The sequence below is a fragment of the Tenrec ecaudatus genome, chromosome 2 (genome assembly GCF_050624435.1).
Source record: "Tenrec ecaudatus isolate mTenEca1 chromosome 2, mTenEca1.hap1, whole genome shotgun sequence".
In the NCBI taxonomy this organism is placed as follows: Eukaryota; Metazoa; Chordata; class Mammalia; order Afrosoricida; family Tenrecidae; genus Tenrec; species Tenrec ecaudatus.
The window spans coordinates 189419856-189443619 of record NC_134531.1 but is presented as its reverse complement, the minus strand read 5'-3'; positions in this window follow the sequence as shown (position 1 = coordinate 189443619).

The window sequence follows — 23764 nt, the reverse complement described above, 5'->3', positions numbered from 1 at the left end:
TTTAATTTCTCTTCTCACGTTTCACTATAAGCAGCTAGGAGTTCAAAGAGCACCCTCGACACTCTATCTAGAAAGCTTCTTCGCTAAGCCACCTAGTGCATCCGTCCCTATCGTTTACATGACCTCGGGTAGCAGTGCTGTTATACTTCCTGCTACTGCATAGCCGGTCTTCTTCCCCTGACTCCTCGCCTCATTCTCCTTGCTTTCACTGATGCCCTCCCCCCCCCACCCCCACCGCCCGCCAACCTTCGCAGGGTCCATCGAGCTTCTGCTGAGTCTCCGGAAGACGCTTGCCCAGGAGTGCAGCACCCTCCTTCTAGGTCAAATAAATCCATCTCAGTGAACAACAAATCACGGCCAAACCAATAGACTAAAGCAACAACAGTACTTTTAATATCTATCGTGGATGGAGCCTATGTATCAGAAATTCAGAAAAGACTCACCTGGACAGTAAGACTCAGGTTGTCTCTTGCAGGTATAGACAGGTGGTGGCCAGAGCAAAAACAGCTATGGGAAAAGGTAGGACTGACTCTGCGTCTATCTATCATCGATCTGTCTATCATTGATCTAGCTACCTACCTACTTAACTCTAGCCTTTCTATCTCCCTCTCACTTCCAGAATCTCTTTACAAGGTCTTTCTGAACCTACTACTAACTTTTGTTGCTGTGAAGTACCGTCAAACCTGTTCCAACCCATAGCAACTTTATGCACAACAGAATAAAGCACTGCCCATCCTGAGACATCCTCATGCTTGTTCCCATGTTTGAGCCAGCATTGCAATCATGGTGTCACTGCATTCTCCTCAAAGACCTTCCTCTTTTGGGCTACCTCTCTACTTTACAAAACATGCTGTCCTTCTCCAGGGACTGGTCTCTCCTGAAAACATGTCCAAAGTAGGTAAGACAAAATTTAGTCATCCTTGCCTTTAAGAATCATTCTGACATACTTCTTCCAAGACAGATTGGTTTGTCCTTTGAGCAGTTCGGGTACTTTCAATAGTCTTCTCCAGCATCACAGTTCAGATGCTCACTATAGGGTTTCTCATTTTATGGTGACTTTGGGGCAGTTGGATAGCTTACATGACAGCTGAGGCTTCAAGAGCCAATACTGTAATAAGTAAGATGTAAATTGCATTGCATATATAGCAGATGCAGAAATCACGTAACCTTCCTTTCACAAAGCTTCCTTTCACAATACTGATGGAAAGAGTGACTAAGGCCTGCTAAGTTTCAAATGAAGGAGATCAAGACTCCCATCACTTGATGGTGTCAATGAATGTGTTGACATATTTTTAAATGGCCACACAGTTCCTTTCTTCAATAGGCAGTAACCGTGGTCCTACAGTGCACCAGATACCATGCTAAGTATGCACAGGTAAATCAGACCTGGGCTTTCCCGTGAGTAACTTACCACCTACTTGGGAAAGCAAAAGGGCAGGACATACAGTGGGCTGTGTATGTAAATAAAATTTTAAATGCTGTGGGGGAGATCTCTGGTGGTGCAGTGGTTATGAGTTGGGCTGCTAAGCACAAGGTATATAGTTCAAAACTGCCAGCCACTCCAAAGGAGAAAGACCAGGTTTTCTACTCTGTGAAGAGTTACTATCTCAGAAACTCCCATGGGGGAAAGCCTAGCCTGTTCTATCGGTCACTGAGTCAGCAAAGACTCAATAGCAGTGAGTTTGGTTTTGGGTTTGGAAGCTATCTGGAGAGACCTGAGGAGAGCCCTGGAACCAGCAGCCCACCCCCGGGCTCCCTCCCCTACTCGTCTTCAGCAGGGTCTTCACTGAAGAAGAGTCAGTAGCCTTGGACAATGGTCCTCCTTCCCCTTGTGTTGCTTCTGGGGTTACTCACAGCAGCTCTGACAGTTTCAACCCAGGACTGGAATGACTGCCCTGGAAATTCAGCGCTGTGGCTACCACTGGCCCTTGACCTAGGCATAGGTAGTCCCTATGGCAAGCACTGACCTTGTGTTCCTGCCAATCTTTTACATCACCTTACCATGGCATCAGCTAAAAAAATGTAAGTCGACCTCATTAATCTTTTACTTACCCCCTTGTGGCACTACAGGAAAATTACAATCGCACCTCCCTGGTTGATGAAAATTTATCTATGATATTTTCAACGTCTTTTTTACTTTTGTTTTTCTATAATCAGCAAAGCAGAATCACACAGTTTACCCTGAACCATGAAGGGTCTCCGATATGAAAAATATTAGTTTACTTTTGCTGAACACTCTCTCAAAGCTAGCAGTGAAAATTTTGATGGTAAGTAGAAACAGCTCAGTGGAGCCCCCTTTGAGGGTAGTCGGGCACATACTTTACCTGCCATGTCTTGTACTCCTCAGTCACTGTGGTAGTTACATAATCTGGTGTCAACTTGAGACTATTAAGAGTAAAGGGGTGGATTTTAGCCTGTCAATCAGATCACATTTTGATGACCCCATTTGGAGGTGCCACGGAGATACATAGCTCACTGGAGACCAGACTCACACTCTCTCTCCTTCACATTACTATTGACAAGCGACGTAGAGCTACACTGAGGTTGCTAGAGCCCTGGAGCTGGAGAAGCCACATAGAGACCCATGCCAGCACTGAGATGTTTCTACCAACACTAGATCCACAATTTTCCAGCCACTGGCCTGTGACCTTCCTGCTTTAAGTGTCGTTGCATATGTTGTGTGAGTCAAATGAAGAAGTTATTGATTGGTATTGGACATGCGGGCTCATATCGGACTTATGGACTTGATCTGGACTGGGCTGGGATGTTTTCTTAATATACAATTACTCTTTGATATAAAGTTCTCTGTTACACACATATGTGTCTCTAGATTTGTTTCTCTAGTCAACCTGGAATAAAATAGTCACCGAGATGCTCAGCCCAACTTGAGAAATAATGAGTCTACTCTACAGTGAGTATAAGGATTTCTACCAGGGTGTCTTCATTTTCTAATGCTGTTGTAACAAATATTATAAGTGGATGACTTTAAAGGACTGACTTTTTTCCCCTCACAGCTCAAGAGGTTCAAAACACTCCAACTCACTGCCAGCGAGTTGATGGCGACTCATAGTGACCCCATGGGACAGAGTAAAATTGCCTTTGTAGGATTCCCAGCTGTAACGCTTTACAGGAGTGAAAAGCCCACTCTTTCTCCTTCAGGTTGGCTGGTGATTTCACACGGCTAACCTGGTGGTCATCAGCCCAATGCACTGCCATGATGCCATGATGCCACAGTCTGAAGTCAAGGGCATGGCTACAGGAACATGTTCTCTCATCCTGTTGCCTCTGGGATAGCATCGCATCTCTTTGGCTCCGTAGATCCCGCACTCCTCAGTTCCTTGAGCACGCCTACATGGCCTCTGTCTTGTGCCTGTTTGTTATTTCCCCTGTGTCAAATCTACCCTCTTATCACTCAGAAGTGATTAGGTTTGGGATACCGTCTTGGAACAACCTTACACTTACCTTACACCGGTATGGCCTCATTAACATAATCCAGAATGCCCTAATCCTACATTGGATGGCACTCACAAGTATGGAGGTTAGGATTCCAATACAATACATATTTTGGGAGGGCACATTTCATCCATAACAGCTTGTACCCTTGGAAGTCCAGCTTAGCATCTCCCATGGGATAATCAAAGAAGAAAAAGACTTCTGAGGCTGAAGTTCTCAGAGGACTTCCTACTGCACACGGATGCACACTGGAGCCTGCACACTGGCATCCCAAAGGCTGAAACTGTACAGTCTCTAGGGATTGTGTAGTTTAAACTGGAACAAGTTGTTAACATTTAAAAACGGTGCCCAAACTATCCAACTTGTTAATGTGCCCAAACTATCCATTTATTCTGGAAAAATACAAAGATTCACCCCCAAACATACATTCCCACATGGCAACACTCAGTTGAAGCTGAACTTGAGCCACCCCTGCAATTTATCAAGTACTGAAGAAAATGTAGGACAGAAAAATGTCTTATCTCCAGCACTATGTTGGTACAGACAATTAGGAGGAGGATTTGAAAATTTCATTTCAAATTCAAAATTCACATGGAATTGACCAGGCCATTGCGCTTTTGGAAATCAAGCCTACAGAACACTCATACATGCACACAACTTTGGGGTAGAAGAATTTCATTCTTATACTGTTTGAAATTAAAACATGAAAATAATGTTTGTAAAAGGAATGGGTTAAGTATATTAAAATGCATAGATCCGTGTTATTAAGAATTACATAACCACTGGGAAATTGGGTGATCTGATATTAACTGAACCCGAGATCTGGTGATGTACTAGGTTATGCATCAACAACTTGTTAATAAAGCAAACATAATAGAGCTAAATTTATTAGTCACCACTCATCTTCAAATATGTCACTCTGTGATGGTTTGAATCTTAAAGATTTTATCTTGGTTGGATCCACAGTCAATACTCATGGAAGCAGCAGCCATGAGATCAAATGATGCGTTCTAGCAGGTGAATCTGCTGCACAAGACCTGTTGAAAGTGTTGAAAACAAGAACATTACTTTGAGGACTATATGCTCCTGACCCAAGCCATGGTATTTTCAATTGCATCATAGTCATGTGAAAGTTGGACATTGAATAAGGAAGACCTAAGAAGAACCAATGCCTCTGAATTATGGCAAAGAATATTGAAAACACCATGGACTGCCAAAAGAGCAGTGTTGGGAGAAGTACAGGGAGAACGCTCCTGAGAAGCAAGAGTGGCAAGATTTTGTCTTGCATGTTCTGGACAACTTCTCAGGAGAGAACCGTCCTTGAAAAGGACATCACACTTGGTAAGGTAGTGAGGCAATGGAAAAGAAGGATGTCCTCCACAAGATCGATTGCCACAGTGGCTGCAACAATGAGGTCAAACATAAGAACAATTGTAATGGTACAGGGTCAGATGGTGTTTCTTTGTGTAGTGCATAGTGTCACTATGAGTCGAAACTGACTCAACAACACCTAACAACAACAACAACAAATGATGCTAGAAGCCATGTCATTTCAACTACCAGCAGAGGTACTCATGGTGGGCAGGCTTCAGTGGAATTTCAGACCAAGGTAGACTAGGAAGGAAGCCCTAGTGCTCTGCTTCTGAAAAATCAGCCAATGAAGACACTATAGATTACAACATAATATTGTCTGATATAGTGGTATGATCAAAACGATATCACAGGATCAAAGCATTTTGTTTGATTGAGCATGGGGTCACCATGAATGGAAGCTGACTTGACAGCAACTAACAAGAACATGTTTATTAGAATCAGGGCACTAAAAGGGTGCTCTATAGTCACAATCATGTTTCAGAAACAGGATGCCCAACGTAAGATTATGATAAGGCCTTGATGTATAATTGTAATATAAGGTGTGGTAGTTACATGATCTGGTGTCAAATTGCAAAGGGGTGGAGTCTAGTCTATCAATCAGGTCACAGCTTGATGACCTCATTTGGAGGTGCCACGGGGATAAATAGCTCATTGAAGGCCCGATACACACACATACTCTCTGCTTCATCTTCCTGCTGACAAGACTCATGGAGCTACGCTAGAGTCCTGGAGCTGGAAGAGCCACATAGAGACCCATGCCAGTGCTGAGATGCTTCCATTACCACTGGACTTCCACCAACTAACCTGTGATCTTCCCTCATTCGGCATCATTTCATGTGTTGCATGAGTCTGAAGAGAAATTTATGGACTAGTATTGACATATAGAGTGATATCGAACTTACAGACTTGATCTGCACTGGGCTGGGGTGTTTCCTTAACGTACAATTGCTCTTTGATATAAAGTTCTCTCTTACACACGTATGAGTGTCTATGAATTTGCTTCTCTAGTTAACACAGAGTAACACATAAGGTATGAGTTTCTAAAGCAGAAAATAAATTTAAATTGGACAAAGTGCATGATACCATCATTAAGGATTGGTGAGCACAGCAAGGTGTCTAGCAAGTCTTAATGAGCAGAGTGATACTTATAAGCAAACTTATTCCTTGGGTGAGCAGAATCTTCAATAAATTAATCTGCAGGAATTTCTGTAGGCAAATAAGGAAAATATATTGGCTTACTTTCTTTATCTTCCCTGGGAAACATTCCCTGGGAAAGCAACCAGCTATGCTGCCATGGGCGGCCCATAGCCTTATATTTCCCACAACTAAGTTGAACCCAGATTGTCTGGATGCTCTATGAAAGCCTGGCTCTCCCACTTTGTGGGACTTTGGACAGTCTATTCCAAGCTCCTATCTGTAAACTAGGGTTGATAATGGTACTCCATAGAGTTGAAGGGAGGATGGCAATCTCAGTGCCTGGAATGTAGAAAGTTCTTAGGAAATGTTAGCACCTTTTACCACAGCTGGATATGAAAGCATAGGGAAAGGGCCACTGTCATTGTTGTTGTTATTGTTGTTGTTGGTTAACCTAAAGTTGACCCCTGGCTCATGGTAAACACAATAGAATCAAATGATTGCCATTCACAGGGTGTTCATTGACTGGCGTTTTATGAAACAGATTACCAAAAAGCAAACCAAACTTACTGCCATGGAGTCGATGTGGATTCATAGCCACCCCCACTCCAACTGGGTTTCCAAGATTGTAATTGTTTGGAGGGAGTAGAAAGCCCAGTGTTTCTCTCAAAGAGCTGTGAGTGGTTTCAAAGTGGCGAGAATGTTAATCTCAGTCCAATGTGTAACCACTACACCACCAGGACTCCTGAAGTAGATCAGCAGGAGGAAAAGATGAGAGCAGAGTTTCTTAAGGCCAATACTATTGATGTTGTGAACTGGATGATTCTTTGTGGTGGAGACTATCATGCACACTATGTGATGTGGAGCAGCACCCCTAACCTCTATCCACCAGATGTCAAAACAGCACCCCACTCCTTTTGTGGCAATAAAAAATGTCTCCTGATATTACTATTGCCCACTTAATAAACACTGACCTGTCAAAGCTATCAGGAAAAGAAGGGGGGGGGAGACTAAAGGCATCCAAATTAACAAAAACAGAATACGTATAATTCTATTTTTAGGTTATATTCTATACAGAACCAAATTCTAATATTAGTTGTTCAAGGGGCCCATGCAAAGCAAGAAACACACTATTTCCCCCTTCGTTAACATTTTTACGGTGTGCATTATTTCCACATTAAAAAGAGCAAATACTAAGGCAGATGCAGAAAGACTAGCACCTGCATATACTACTGATGGAACTGTAAATATAGACAACCACTATGGAAAATGGCATGGTCCTACCTCAAACAACTGAGAATAAAAATCCACACAATTCAGCAATATGTTGGGTGTGTGGCATAATGAAGTAAGCTGTAAGGTAAACAGATATATGCAAGCCCATGTTCATTGCAACATTGTTCACAATAGAAAGAAGATGGAAGCAACGTAAATGTCTATAAGTAGAAGAATGGTTAAAAAATTGATACATTCACACAATGAAATATCATGCATAACTAAAATATTGTTGATATCATGAATCACTCAGGGATGAATGGACTTGGAGAATATTATGCTGAGTAAAATTAGTCTAAAAGGACAAATATAGTAGGAGATGACTGTGATAAAGAAAATAAATCAAGACAAAGACTTTCATAAGAAAGGGAACAGATTTGGGGTGTTACAGGCTGGAGATGGAGCAAGGGTAGGAAGATGAAACAATAGGTTAGGGGGCTTGGTAGGCATTACCTTGGGTGAAGAGAAAGATAGTAATCCATGAGAGAAAAGAAAATCAAAGTCTATGGGAGTGTAATAAGTAGTTTAAACTGTTGGATACAAAATTGTTGATCTGACATGTAAACCCCCACCTAATTCAGATTTTGTATACTTTTATAATTTTTAAAAATCATTTTATTCAGGACATTTACAGCTCCATACATCCATTGTGTCAAGCACATTTGTACACATGCTGCCATCATCATTCTCAGAACATTTTCTTTCTACTTAAGTCCTTGGTATCAATTCTTCATTTTTTCCCAAGCTCCCCCACCCTCCCACCCTCATGAACCCTTGATAAATTATAAATTATTATGTTCATATTTATACTGTCTGCTGTCTCCCTTAATCTAGTGATGTTATATGCCAATCATTGTGAATGGATCCCCCTTTCATGCCCCACCTCCCCCCTACCTTCATGGTATCACTACTCCCATTATTGTTCCTGAGGGGTTTATCTGTCCTGGATTCCTTGTGTTGAGAGCTCTTATCTGTACCAGTGTACATGCTCTGGTCTAGCCAGATTTGTAAGGTAGAACTGGGGTAATAATAGTGTGTGGGAGGAAGGATTAAAGAACTAAATGAATGTTGTATGTTTCATTGGTGCTTTACTGCACCCTAGTTGGCTCATCCCTTCCTTGTGACCCTTCTGTGAGGGGATGTCCAATTGTCTACAGATGGGCTTTGGGTTTCCACTACACCACTCTCCCCCACCCTTTACATCTATATGATTGTTTTTTTTAGGTCTTCTGATGCCTCATACCTGATCTTGTTGACACCTCATGATCACACAGGCTGGTGAGCTTCTTCCGTATGGGCTTTGTTGATTCCCAGCTAGATGGCCACTTGTTTATCTTCAAGCCTTTATGACCCCAGATGCTATATCTTTTAATAGCCAGGCACCATCAGTTTTCTTCATTGCGTTTACTTATGCACACATTTTGTCTTCAACGATCATAAATTCAGTCTTTCTAAAAAGTTAAAAACCAAAAACAAACCATGAATACAAAAAAAGAAAACTACATGAATGGGAAAATATACCATATTTGTGGATAGAAAGACTTAACATTGTGAATATGTCAATACTAATCAAAGAAATCTATAGATATTATGCAATTCCTATCCAGATTCCAACTTCATTTTTTAAAGAAATGAAAAAATGAATCACCAAGTTAATATTTGAAGGAATGAGACTTTGGATAAGTGAAGTACTGCTAAAGAAGAATGAAGTAAGTGACCACTTCCTTTTCTCAAAACCTACCACACCACCAAGATGGTCAAACAGATCAATACTGAATTAAGACAGACACACAGAGTAATGACCCACAGAGAACTGAAAGGTAAACCCATCCACCTATACACAACAGATCTTTGATAAAGGGCAGAGACATATTAAATGGGAATGAGATAGTCTCTTTGACAAGTGGTGTAGACAAAACTGGATTTCCATTGGCAGAAGATTGAAACAGAACTCATCTCATTCCATATTTTTAAAAATGCATTTAAGGTAGATCTTGGACTTAAATGTAATTCCAGAATTATAAATGTCATCAAAAATAGGAACAAAGTTAAAGTCCCTAATGCAAGGCATAAATACACTATGAAACCTAAAAAATACACAAATAGCAGAGCAAAATAGATGGGTGGAACTTTCTAAATATTAGACACGTATGTATATAAAAAACTGACAAAGGAAAGAGAGAACCCACAAATTGGGAAAAATAACATTGGCAATGGAATATTGGACGAGGGACTAATCTCAGAAATGTCTGAAAAACTTCAATACTTCAATAAACGGACAAGAATCTAATTTAAAAATAGGCTGAGGACATTAACAGACAGTTGACCAAAGAAGACATTCAAATGTCCAACCAACATATGAAGACATGATCACGTTCATTCACCATTCAAGAGATACAAATCAAAACAACAAGGAGATACCAGCTCATTCCAACATTAGTAGCAACGTTCAAATAAAACAGAAAACAAATGGTGGCGAGGATGTAGACAGCCTGGAAGCCCCATACATTGCTGGTGGGACAGCAAAAGGATACAACTACGGAGGAAAGCAGCATGACACTTGCTCAAACAGTTGGGACTAGAAATACCATATGACCAAACAATCTCTTCTTTGTTGTTGCTATACGTCCTTAAGAAATGAGAACCACTACATAAATAGATATATGTGCACCCATGCACATAACAGAACTACTCACAGTTATGAAAATATGGAAATAACCTAAACACTCATGGTGGAAGAATGGATAAATAAGTTTTGTACGTACACAACTACTGTTATGTACACATTCTTGCAACAGTGGCGACTTACTTTAGATACATGTACACGCTGAACAGGTGTGGGAGGGAAATTGGAAGTATATCCATGAATATATAAAGACTTGACAGAGGATATTTGGGTATGTGTTTTTATCTTTCCTGAAAATATAACCATAAATGTGTTGAAGGAGAAGTTACGAATACTTCCTAGACATGATAAAACTCCTTAAGAGAATGAGTCGTTTATCCTGAGGATCACACTGGGGACAGCATGATCCATCGACATCGATCCTATTAAAAGGACAGTGTTCTCTGTACCACTTGGGAGAATAGTAAGTGGGGTCTTCGGTACTTGTAAGCAGCCACCTAAGTTGCAGCCATTGGTGGTCTTTCCCTCTAAGGAAAGGGTGAGGAAAATTGAAAGACACTAAACACTAAGTCCGGTAGACTAGTAGACCACAAGAATATCAGTGTCCACCACCCTGGAATCAGAACTACAGGGTGGGTGGCTATTACTACCAAGTCCTCTGAAAAAGATCACGTCAAGAGGTCCCGCATTGAGTGCGGGGAAGTGGGGACAAGAACAATCGGGCTTAGTGCTTGGGCAGAGACATTGGGACACCTGAGACTCACTCCTGAGGTAAAATAACCAACTATTGAAGCGTAAAGGGGCAGCATTTATAAGGCTAAAATTCAGAAGGTTAGACAAGAAGGACGGAAAGATATAGGAAAAGGGGGATGAAAGTGGAATAAATGATGCTACATTGAATGGATTGCGATGGCTAATTTGACACAAAATGTATATGAATTGTTGAATATAGAGTTGGTCACCTGATCTATAAACCTTCATCTGATTCACAATATAAAGTAAAAACACAAACAAAACATTGACCTGGAGGCGACCCTTGTGCAAGTCCTATGGGGAAAGAGAATGGATTGGGTGGAGATAATGAACATAAAATAGGATGGGCTGTGACTCATATGGCATTCTGCTATTTATTGTTGGGAGGCTTGTTTTGTCTGCCCTACTAAATGGTAAGCTGCCCACTGGCAGACTCATTTTTGCATCTTCTGAAAGCAGTAGTGATTTGCATGCAGACAAAGCTAGCTAACGTTTTGTAGCAATGGAAATTCAGTAGGTGTTTCCAGACAGAGGGAAACTGTTGTGGCTACTGACCCATGCATGGATCTTGGGAAAGAGAAAGGCTAAATGCATTCATTTCAGAGGAGAGGTCATTAGGCATTAAAATGTAAAGATGCTTTTGCCTCCAGGATCCAGATAGGCTCCAGAGAAGTCAGAAGGACTGCATGAGTAGAAAGGGCTGTCAACCCAGAAAGCTTGGATTTCCCAGAGGAATCATGGAAAGAACCTCCATTTGGCACCTGTGACCATCATCAGTTACCCATCTGGGGCTCTCTGTTCCTGCCAGGACTTTCAAGAGATGTTGAGAGGTTTGTTTCCAAAATGCGTCATGACCTGGCATGTGTTCTCGGGGCTTCCGCTCCCACTGTGTCCCTGTGGTGGCCATTAGGTAAAATTGGAGACGACACAGTTTTTCTTGAATTGTCAGGCTAGGGTGGGGATGGCGAATTCTGCCCTCGCTTTAAAAAACAATTTGCAGTGGCAGAACTGAACATATTCCTCTCTCCCTCTGGTATACTATACTGGGGCTAGGTGTGTTTGCTTGCTCCCATGTTACACAAAAGAAACTTACTTAATTTCTTTGTTTCAAGGAATAGCTTTGTGGAAGATATGAAAGGGAACCAACCAAAGGAACTCCTTTATCAAGACTAGTAGCTCCCTCACCAAGAATCACTTCATGATATTCCTTTTACCCACGGATTCAACTCTGTCTAGCCTCTCAGTCCAACCAGGTCTCTGCTTTGCAAGATCCACTATAAAATAACCCAGCCCAGGCCGGGTCCTAAAGTTCTCTACAACTTTCCCTCTTCGAGACATCACCAGGACTCTGTTGAGAATGATGTTCTCCTCTACTGCCGGAGGTCTAGTCAATTTAGCTTACTGGTCTTTTGGGAGGTTGAGAGTCAACAGATGATGATGTCTCCCTGGATAAAATTCTTCGGAATTAATAGCTAAGTATGTTGATGGGACATTTGTAATGCTTCTAGGCTCATTTTATTTGATTCACACGTAAACTGAAGAAAATCTCAAATTTGTTGCCACATTTTAAATATTGGGAATTTCCCCCAAAGAATATGAATCTTGGATGTGTACAGACAATAAATGATGGCAATGGTTAATTAGGAATGGTGTGGAACGAGGAACGTGAGGGGAATTGGGGAGCAATCAATGGATGAGGGAGGGGGAGGGAACCTTAGAACTGATTGCGATGATGTATACGCAACTCTTTTTAAAAGCAATTTAACTATGGAAGTGTATGCTATGTTAATATTCTATCAAGAAAGTCACTAAAAAGAGAGAAACCAAGCGACCTCCGGTTATCATGGGTGAAAGAGGAGGAATTTATACTTAGAGGTCATTGAGTTTGTTTTACTGGTGGTGGAACGATTTGGAGAGGGAGATCAATAACGGTGGCACAACATGAAAAGTATAGTCAATGGCACATGTAGAAGTTGCTGAATGAGAAGATGTTTTGTTGTGTATATTTTTGCCACAACAGAAAAAAAATAATTACACAAATAAACTATGAGTACAAGGGAGAATAAAATGTTCCAAAATTGATTGTGGCAATAATTGTACAACTCTTCTAGCTCTGATTGAACTATTGAATTCTATGGCATGTGGATGAAATGCCAATAAAACTGTTTTAAAAAAAAAGAATATGAATCTTAGTTGTCTCTGTAAAAATCAGAATCAAATCCATCTTGCCATCCTGTTTCAGGTGTTTGGACCAGCTCATTCAAAGCATCCTTGTAAACAAAGATGAAACATTTCATTTATCTTGGCTATTAGCACAGCCATCACAGTACTGGTGTGTTTGAATGTCTTAGACACTGGAAACATCGCATCACTCATAGGGATTAATTCCAACGGAAGGAGGAGGATCCTGCAAGGACACAGTGGTATGTCACCATTTAGAGGTCAGATAGAACTGACAGAAGTCTTCACTCTGCTGCTTTCTCATTGTTCTCTGTAACTTGCTTTCAGTAAGTATAAGGAAATTCCTTAACTTCCGGGAAGAAGACGCTCTCATTTGTAAAGTGGAAGCAACAGTATTGTCTTGGTTTTTAGTGCTGCTGCAATGAAAGTACCACAACCGGGTCATTTAAAAGAACAGAAAATTACTTTCGCACAGTCTTAGGTGTTGAAAGTCCAGATAAAGGTCTTGGCGATGCCAATTCCATCCTTATTGGTCCTGCATGTTCCTTGGTGTCTTAGTTAGCTAGGGCTACCTGGACAGAAATATCACAAGTGAGTGGCTTTAACCGACATAAATCTGATTTCTCACAGTTAGGAAGTTGGCACTGCCATCGAGTCTATGTCTCCTCATAACAACCCTGCTCCTATGAGTTTCTGAGACTGTAACTCTTTACAGGAGTAGAAAGCCCGTCTTTCTCCAGTGGAATGCTGCTGGTTTAGAACTGTCTATCTTGCACCCTCGCCTCTCTGCTTATCTACTCTCTTTTTAAAAAACATCATTTTATTGGGAGCGCTTAAAGATATCATAACATTCCACGGCTCAATCACATCAAGCAGTATTGTACAATTGATACCACAATCCGTTTCAAAACATTTTCTTTCTTCTTGAACTCCTTGATATCAGCTCCTTTTTATCTCCGTCCCCCCCCCCCTTTCAAGGAAACCTTTCTTTTTTTCTTTCCTATAATAGTTGGGAGTTTTGTTTGCTTTTGTTTTTTGTTTGCCATATCTTACAGTCATCAATGCTACCCACATTGATTGAAGTTCAAAAACAAGCAACTAAATTGATGTGGAAAGGCCTGGATACTGTGGAGACCCAAAACCCACTTGTAAGATAATTGGACAGACCCTCTCAGAAGGGCCACACAGAAGGGATCATAAATCCAGGGTGTGGTATGGCACTGATGAACCACATAACTATAGTTCGTTAATATTTCCTCCCCTTACTATTATGGTTATAATTTTACCTCATTAATCATATTAAATTTGCATATGTTAATTTCTATATTTAAGATCCTTCAGTACATGAAAGCCAAGATAGATAACCTTTCAGAGACAGTAGCAGGAGTAATGGCTTCCCGGGGGTACAGGAAGAGAGGGGGGAAGAGGGGAAGAGGGATAGATAGCATTGATGACTCTGTCTACTCCCTTTTTATCTCAGAAGACATTGACTCAAGACACCCCCTACACTAGTACACAGATCATTAACACAACAAATAAAATCCATTCCCAAGTGGAATTATAATCATATAAAACCAAAACCAACCCCCTTGCTATCAGGTCTATCCCAAGTCATCGTGACCTATCTAGCTCGCTGCCATGGAGTCGATCCTGACTCACAGGACAGAGCAGAACTACCCCTGTGGGTTCCCAGGGCTGTGCATTGCTAGGGAAGGGAGCAGTCTTCTCTTTCTCCTGCCCAGTAGCTGGTGGCCTTGATCCACTGACCACACTATTAACAGCCCAATGTTAGCCCATAACGTCACCAGGGCATCTAACCACAGGCATGGGGATTATGATTTGTAACATGCACATTTCTAAAATTTTTGTAATGATTTAAATTAAAACTTCCAGAGAAACTTTATTTTCTATGTAACAATTTGTTCACATTTTTATCTCTGACATTGATTGCAACCCCTAAAAACTAACAGCATTTCTTCTCACTTCTTTCCTATTTATTATCCCCAGTGTTCTTTTATGTCCCTTCCTGCCTTCTGAGTTTTATCCCTGGACAAAGGTTGCCCTTTAGATTTTAGATGTTTGGTTGTTCTAAGCAATACGTACCACGCTTAAAGGACTATCTATCATTGGGCTGAAAGTTGAGCCCTGGAGTTGAGAGGGGGAACTGATTATAAGTATCTACATATAACCTCCTCCTTGGGGATGGACAACAGAAGAGGGGTGAAGGGAGACGTCGGACAGTGTAAGACATGACAAAATAATAATTTATAAATTATCAAAGGTTCATGAGGGAGGGGGCAGTGGAGAAGCAGGGGAAAAATAAGGAGCTGATGCCAGGAGCTTACTTGAAGAGCAAATGTTTTGAGAATGATGAGGGTAATGAATGTACAAATGTGCTTTACACAATTGCTGTATGTATGGATTGTGATAAGAGTTGTATGAGCCCCCAATAAAGTGATTAAAAAAAGAAAGAATTCCACCAGTCTTTATCAAACCAGCCAGTCTGGTCTCTTTTGATATTTAGAGCTTTGCCCCACATTTTTCTCCTACTCTTTCCAGGACGTCCTGTTAGGATGACTTTCAGAGACTCAGTAGTGGTGGTGGTCACGCACCCCGCAGTTCTGCTCTGGATGTCGTGGGGGCTATGTCCTCTGCTATATTCTTAGATACATTTTCAGTCCATAAAATACCTATGAAGAGCCATCCTCTGTCAAATCTGTATTTATTTGTAGATGGAGACCCATTTGCCTTCATCTTCAACTTTATTGTCTATATATGTGTCTCCTCAGATGATGGTTATTACTGTTAATGAAGGATTTTGTATGTAACAGTATTTACTTTTGTTGCTTTTCGCTTTTGTGCCCACTGTCTATATATATCAGGGTACCAGCTCCTAACACATCATCACGGGTCTGGTAGGCACAATTGTACAGCGATAATAAGTAAAGATTATAGTAAAGTCATAGAGAGCATGAGAGATAGGAGAAAGATTGATATAATGGAGTCAGACACATTTCATGGTAGCATGCTTACCTCAGCCCTGCTTGGTGGTCCACGTGGAGAGAACGTGCGAGCCCCTAATTACAGCTGAAGACATACGTCACAGGAAAGGGTTGTGCTATAGATAATACAGTAGTGGGAAGGGAGTGATCTAGGGGGATCCACATAATAGGAAGGGGGAGGATATGGGGGTGCACATGTGGTAAGATGGGCAGATCCTAGATTCAGGATGGCAGCCTAACTTTGGATGTCACTGAGCCGGTTTGACCTGTTCTCTGGCTCACTACAGAAACCATTATCAGTAGGATGTAAACCCACCCTGCAGGGACCAAACTGATAGTCCAAGCCTTTAGGGAGAAGCAGCCCATTGTCTTTAACAGCAGGGAGTGGACTCTACTTGTGGTGGGCCCAGATGGTAGTCTGGCAACTGACTGCCTTCAGGGAGGGAACTTGACAATCATTTACCATTAGCTGCAAGCAGTGTCCTAAGTCTAACATATATAGGGATCCACTCATACTGTATGGTTATTACTGTTAATGCAGGACTGTGCATGTCACCATACTTACTTTTGTTGCTTTTACTCTGATGCTTCCCCCACACCTTGCTTTTTGACTCAATCATTTTGTGCTGATCTCCACCTTTTTCTGCATTGCCTTTTCTTCCACCCAGGTTAATAGGTGTCTCACTGCCAGTTAGTGATTTAGCCTCCCTAACCCTCTGAAGCTATTCTGATCCTACAACTACCCTAGAGGACAGGGAGAACTACCCTGAGTGTTTCCAATAATTTAAATCTTTACAGTGCACAGCCTCGTCTTTCACCCAGGGAGTGGCTGGTGGATTTGAACTGTGCCTTTGTGGTTACTAGCTCAGTGTGTAGCCCACTGTACCAGCTGGAATCAACTCAAAGGCAGTGTCTTTGGCAGTTCAGGTCAGCACTTTGAATCCACGTGCCACTTCCAAGAGAAAGATGAGACTTTCTGCTCCCATAAAGATTTATAGACTCAGAAACCCAATATAGAGTTGCCGTGAGTCAGAAATAACTGCATTGGAAGCAGGTTTGGTTTTGTGTGGTGTCTAAACTGCTCTTTTTAGACCTCAGAAGTGACTCAATTAAAAAAAAATCTAGCTTACTGGAGTAGGGTTCTAATTAACATATCAAAAGAAGAATCTATACCCAAATGGGATTACTGCCACAGGTATAGATTAGGTTAGGATTCCAGAAATATAGGTGTATGTTAGGATTCCGTGGTAGTTACATAATCTGGTGTCAATTTGAGACTTGAGAGTGAAGGGGTGGAGTTTGGCCTGTCAATCAGTTCACAGCTTGATGACCTCAATTGGGGGGCACTAAGGAGATAAGTATCTTGCCGGATGTGGAATACATGCTTACTCCTGGTGAGACATTCCTGCTGACAAGACGCATTGAGCTACGCTAGAGTTCTGGAGCAGGAAGAGCCATGTGGAGACCCTTGCCATGCTGAAATGCTCACACCACCACTGATCCACGAGACCTTCCACCCTCTGGCCTGTGGTCTTCCTGCATTCAGTGTCATTTCAAGTGTTTCATGAGTCTGAGTCTAGATTGGTATTAGACATATGGGCTAATATCAGACTTATGGATTTTTGTATATAAAGCTCTTCCTTATACACATATGAATGTCTGTGAATTTGTTTTTCTAGTCAACCCTATTAACACAATTCTAATACATATTTTGGGGGGCAGGGGCACAGTTCACTCTCTAATAAGCATCTACTTATCTCATGTGTGCTTGGGGAAGACATAGTGCAATGGTTCTCAACCTTCCTAATGTGGCGACCCTTTAGTACAGTTCTTCACGTTGCGGTGATCCCTTATGTGGGCGTATCTGCATGTGGGTGGATCCACCTGGAGACAGAGGAGCAGCGTCTCAGTTCCTAAGACCATCAGTGACCCCTGTGAAAGGGTTATTTGACCCCCCAAAGGGGTCAGGACCCACAGGTTGAGAAATGCTGACTTAGTGAGATATAATGTACCCTGACTCATAGTGAGCATTGAGTAAGTGAAGGCCATCGTGACCAGAGACTTTCAGGATTCTCAGTGACATAGCCATGTCTATGAAGCCTTCCTCTTGTCCATCCATCTTTGACAGAAGTCCATTCCCCTCAATGGTTACAGTGATGGTATTTTAACAAAGGGAAAAGGGAGCGAGAGAAAATCTCAATGCTGGAGTAAAATCTTTATCTTGTGTTTCAACTACTTCTAAACCTCATGAAATTAATGGGTTCATGATTCTTCCTGAAGAACATTTTGGCTTCAGGGTCTCTATTAAGTGCATACACTATGAAACATACGGGCATTAAAATGTGTACAGTCAGTGGGGGCAGCTGGGTGAAAGGGAGCTATATTACATTTGTTATTATAAAATACTTTGACATTTTTGTTAAGGTGCAGAACTATTATATAGGACATTCATGTACTAACTACCTGGCCTTAACAATCTGAATACTTACCATATTTACTTCAGGTCTTTTTCTCCTGGATTTAAAAAAATAAAACTTTACAGATTCAGTGAACTAGCTTGTATATCCCTCAAGACCACAAGCCATCCCTCCTTCAGAGAGAACCACCACCCAGAAACTGTTACATGTCCCCATCAGGCTTGATTTTGTGCTTTTTTTCTGTAGATGTGTGGTGCTCTAAACCCCACACTGTAATTTTTGCATGTTATTAAACTTCAAACAAAATTCAAATCAATGCTCTTATGCATTTGAATAATTGGTATGATGCTATATGTACCCTTGAGCCTTTTTCTTTTCATGTAACTCTGGATTGTTTTAAGTATCTTTGATTCTTGGTATCATTCCATGGCTGTGTTTGTACAGGGTGAGGAGGGGGTTCTATTTGATTGTAGTCTGAGGGAAGGCTTATGGAGAAAATGCGTTGCCTGTTTAACCATGTATGCGCAAATTATTTTGCTTTCTGGCATGAGCTGAAGTCCTTCAATGTAATAGCACTCACCCACCCTCCTCCCTGGATGCTCCCTTTCCATTCAACCACTTGCCCTGCCCCTTCCTGCCTCCTGTGGTTGTTTGTTCCGAGGACCACCCTCCTCACAGGTGTTATTGTTCAGTTCAGAGGCCTGCCTGCTGTGGCCTGTAGCAGTGAATTCCAAGTTTAAAGGGGTCCCAGTACTTTGGATTCACAGCTGAAGGATTGTTGCTGCTGCTGTTGTTAGTTGCCAGTGAGTCTGTTCCATCTCCAGGCAGCCTTGTGCGTACTAGAATGAGCCAACCCCTGTGGTGCTGCGTCACATTCCGGATTGTTCTCGCTAGTGCAGATCAATCCATCTCACTGAGACTGTCCCTTCTTTGGGGCGGCATTCTCTTGACCCCTAATAGCGCGTTTCACAAACTTAGATTGCTTCTTCTTTTTAATCATTTTACTGAGGGCTCTTACAACTCTTCGCAATCCACACACACATCCATTGTGTCAAGCACATTTGTACATCTGTAGCCATCATCATTCTCAAATATTTTTTCCACTTGAGCCCTTGGCTATCAGCTCATTTTTCCCCTCCCTCCCTCATGAACCCTTGGTAATTTATAAATAAATTAGAGTTCTTAACAATGACACCTGTCTGCTTCCCTCAGTCTCCAAGCTTAGGATTTCGTAGGGACAAGGTGTCTGGATGCGTCCACTCTAACTCCCTGACTTCAAGCACAGCCTAGACATCATTATGCAAGTTCTCAAAAAAAAGAGAAAGAGTGCTGAACTGAAGAAAGGGATTGAGCTTGCCGCTTTGGGGAAAGCAGAGCACGCCAGGTGTCCAGCGGAAATCCTTAGTGAGCCTTCCCTTAGTAAGCTTGCTGCTAAGATTCACCTGGATGGCCTCTCTCCTAATCAGCCGAGTGCAGGCTGAAGTCAAACTTTAAGTCTGCATTTGTTTATCCTACAGTACTTTAGAGAAAGAACACTCTAAGTGGGACTCTTAACCCCCTTGTGAAGCAGACATCATACACAACGGGTTGACGGATCTCAACTCAACATTTGGCAGCATGGTCCACCCAAACTTGTGGGGAGGAGGGAGTCAGGGGATTTTTTTCTTTTAAGGACGAACTCTGGAGGCACCAGTGCACAAATGGGGTCATTCATTGAGGTCGGTACCTGCAGAAGTTTAAACAGCTCTCATGCCAGGACCTCACCCTCAGAGACCCTGCTGGCCCTGCTCTAGGCTGCACCGTAGGTCCCAGGATGCGTTCAAAGCTCCCCAGGTAACTCTAACCTGCACTGTGGTGTGCCAAGCTTCGCCATTCATGTTCCCCAGAGCAACGGCGAACCCTCTGCCCAGTCGGTCCTGAGTCAGGACAACCTCATGTGTATCTGAGTAGGGCTTGCTCTGCGGGGTTTTCAACGACTGATTCCCTCAGAAGGAGACCATCAGGCTTTTCTTCGAGGAGCCCTTGGGTGGGCTCAACCCTCCAACTTTTCACCGGCAGCTAAGTGCATTGACCGTTCGTGCCACCAAAGGACTGCACATATGTGCCCTAGTGTTTATCCTGCTGCTGCAGCTGCCCTCAATCCAATCGCTAGTTCTGATCACTTCCTTGTGCTGCACACAAATGATGATTCTCTTAGTGCACTGTGCTGCGAAAGATATGGGATGCTCTGTCTCAGTGAACAGGAAAAAACCCAAAGCAGCCTAGGCTTAAGTAAAGGGCATGATGTAGACCACTGGTGGTGTAAGACTTCAGTTTGATTCTACCCTCTTCATAACCACGTGCCTCCTAGTTATAGAACTTCCACAGTCCCCTGAGAGCCTCTTGATGGTGGTGGTGGAGGTGGTGGAGGTGGCGGAGGTGGAGGTTGAGGTGGTGGTGGTGGTGGTGGAGGTTGAGGTGGCGGTGGTGGTGGTGGTGGTGGAGGTGGAGGTGGTGGTGGAGGTGGTGGTGGTGGAGGTGGTGGTGGAGGTGGTGGTGGTGGAGGTGGTGGTGGTGGAGGTGGTGGTGGTGGTGGAGGTGGAGGTGGAGGTGGAGGTGGAGGTGGAGGTGGAGGTGGTGGTGGAGGTGGTGGTGGTAGAGGTGGTGGTGGTGGAGGTGGTGGTGGTGGAGGTGGTGGTGGTGGAGGTGGAGGTGGAGGTGGAGGTGGAGGTGGAGGTGGAGGTGGAGGTGGAGGTGGAGGTGGAGGTGGTGGTGGAGGTGGTAGTGGTGGTGGTAGGTGGTGGTGGTGGTAAGTGGTGGTGGAGGTGGAGGTGGAGGTGGAGGTGGAGGTGGTGGTGGTGGTGGTGGTGGTGCTGGAGGTGGTGGAGGTGGTGGTGGTGGTGGTGGTGGTGGAGGTGGAGGTGGTGCTGGTGGTGGTGCTGGTGGTGGTGGTGCTGGTGGTAGCGGCTACCATGGAATGGACTCCTGACCCAGGCACAATGAGGTTAAAAATGGTGACCACTCTTGTGCCAGCCTCATGATTGGTGGCAGATCTGGCCACTGTAATCCACAGAGTTTTATTAATATATCTTAATCTGGGAGCTCCACTGATACCTGTTCAGCAGCAGAGTGGCATGCCAGCCTCCACTGAGAGGTGGGAGGTCATGTGCAGGAGTTGCATGTGGCAATGAATCTAATCCAGTCTGCTACGTGGACTGCGTAGATTCTACCACGGAACCCCACAGTCTCCATTGATGGGATCCTAGGCCTTTTCGTCTTCATTTTCATCTCATTGGCTCAGTCTGAAAGGAAGCCTACAAGGTTGGCTGTAGGATTTCCATCGGACCAATAATGAAGCTGACACCAGAGAAGAGAAGAATCATCTGTATAGGACCAAGATCCTCTCTGAATCTCAAACTATCTGCTCTGGATTTCCATCAAGGAAGTCAAGGTTTAAAAAGCCACGGCAAGCCAAGATGGCTGAGGCTAAGGCATAAAGACCTCAGTGACATCCCTGGGACACTCAGTGACAAAAATTTAGGAGTAGAGCCCGGGCATCCTTTGAGACACTGGGATTGGGATCTCTTTTCATGAGTTCAAACCCCAACACTTCCTCTCATTAGCTCTTTGGCATTGGCCAAGTGATGGCCCCATGTTGTGCCCCCGTTACCTCATTTATAAGGAATCCGGGTGGTGTGATGGGTTGTGTGTTTGGCTGCTAACCGAGAGATCAGCATTTCTCATAGCACGCTTTACAATCTTTGATTACAAGTCTTAACTCATCAAACAGACACTTCTCTGCTTTCCCTCACCCCCAAGCTCAAAATGCCTCTAGGAAAAGTATGCTTCCATTCTGAACCACTGACTTTGACCATAGCCTGGAATTCATTGTAGCAAATGCTCAAGAAGATGTTAATTGAGTTGAAGAAAATGATGGCTCCTATGAGTTTTGAAAAAGCAGTGCCACATCAAATGTCCAGAGGGAATCATTATGGAGGCCTCTCTGTGATAAGCTTGCTGCTAAATTTACCTGCATCTCCTCAGAGTCACCTCCGTGATGCCCCTTCCTGATCAGCGGCGTTGGGATGAGAAAAAGATGAGACTTTCTGCTTCCATAAAGATCTACAGCCTGGGAAAGCCCAAGAGGCGGTTCCACTCTAATAGGGACACTAAGAATCAGAATCAACTTTGAGACAGTGTGGCTGTGGGCCCCTTATTTGTAAGTGGGGACACTAACAACTCCTATGGTGCAGGATCAGCCTTCCAGAATCGGTGCTTCCTGGTTGCATGATTTTCGGCCAAACAATTCATCTCTCTGAGTCTCCAATTTTTCCTTTAGGAAGCGGGGCCAATGCCATTCCCTTTACAGAGTCATCATGAAAACTGGATGACGCTATTTGTGTCAGACATTGAGAGCCCTGCCAGGCATACGGTGAATGCTACATAAATGGTTCGGCACTATTGGAGTGGCGGAGGAGCCAGGTGCCATATGATGCTCTGCCGTGTGTAGGTGTCATCATGTAGCCCGAGCAGGTCCCAGGGCGGTACAATTGTGGGGAACAGCCTGGGTCAAAGAAAGATGCAGTTATGGACAAGGCCCTCCCAGTGCTGACCTCTGTCTCCCACTCTGTACAGAGGACAGCTTTTACAGATGAACGTAGACAGTGTGGCTCAAACCCAAGATTGATTAGGCCTGGGCAGAGTTCCACGATGCTCATAAACATGCTGCTCTTTGCTGTTGATTGCCATCTCGCTGGTTCCAACTCGTGGGGCCCGATGCACAACAGAGGAAACACTGGCCGGTCCTTCACCACGCTCACCATGTTTCCAGTGCTCGGCCCGGTGCTGCGGCCACTGTGTCCATCCACCTCAGTGAGGGCCTTCTTCTCTTCATTTCCCTCTCTCACGCATGATGCCCTTCTCCAGGGATCGCTCTCTCCCAGCCACATGTCTAAAGTACATGAGACTGAGTCTCCCCATTTGTGCCTCTAAGTAGCATTCTGGCAGTAATTTTTCCAAGACCAATTTGTTTGCTCTTTGACAGTCTATGGTACTTTCAATATTTTTTGCCAGCACCACAATAGAAGTGCATCAATTCTTCTGATTTCTTTATTCACTGCCCAACTCTCACATGAATAGTTCATTGAAAATACCATGGCTTGGTCAGGTGTATCCTAGTCCTCAAAGTAACATCCTTGCTTTTCAGTACTCTAAAAGGGTCATATCCCTGACCATCATTTATTAAGAATTTCCTTTATGTAGTATGCTTTGTGAAAAACTTCAAAGAAGGACCTTCCAGTCATTGTCACATTATCCAACGCAGAAATTTTCTTTAGGACAAGAAGTCCAAAGTGAGGAAATTTTCTTGCCGAAGATCATACAGCTAGGAAACCGCCACTCTGGAAATTACACCTGGGTCACTCTAGGATGGACACCTCATCTTCTTTCACTGTGCCATCCGCCCTTTGCAGCCCTTACTGCCTTCTCTCTCCAGCAACAGACCCACGGGGGGGCCGGGGGGCACCACAGGGCTTGTTCTCCACCCGCAGCTGCCTTTACCATTCCTCCAG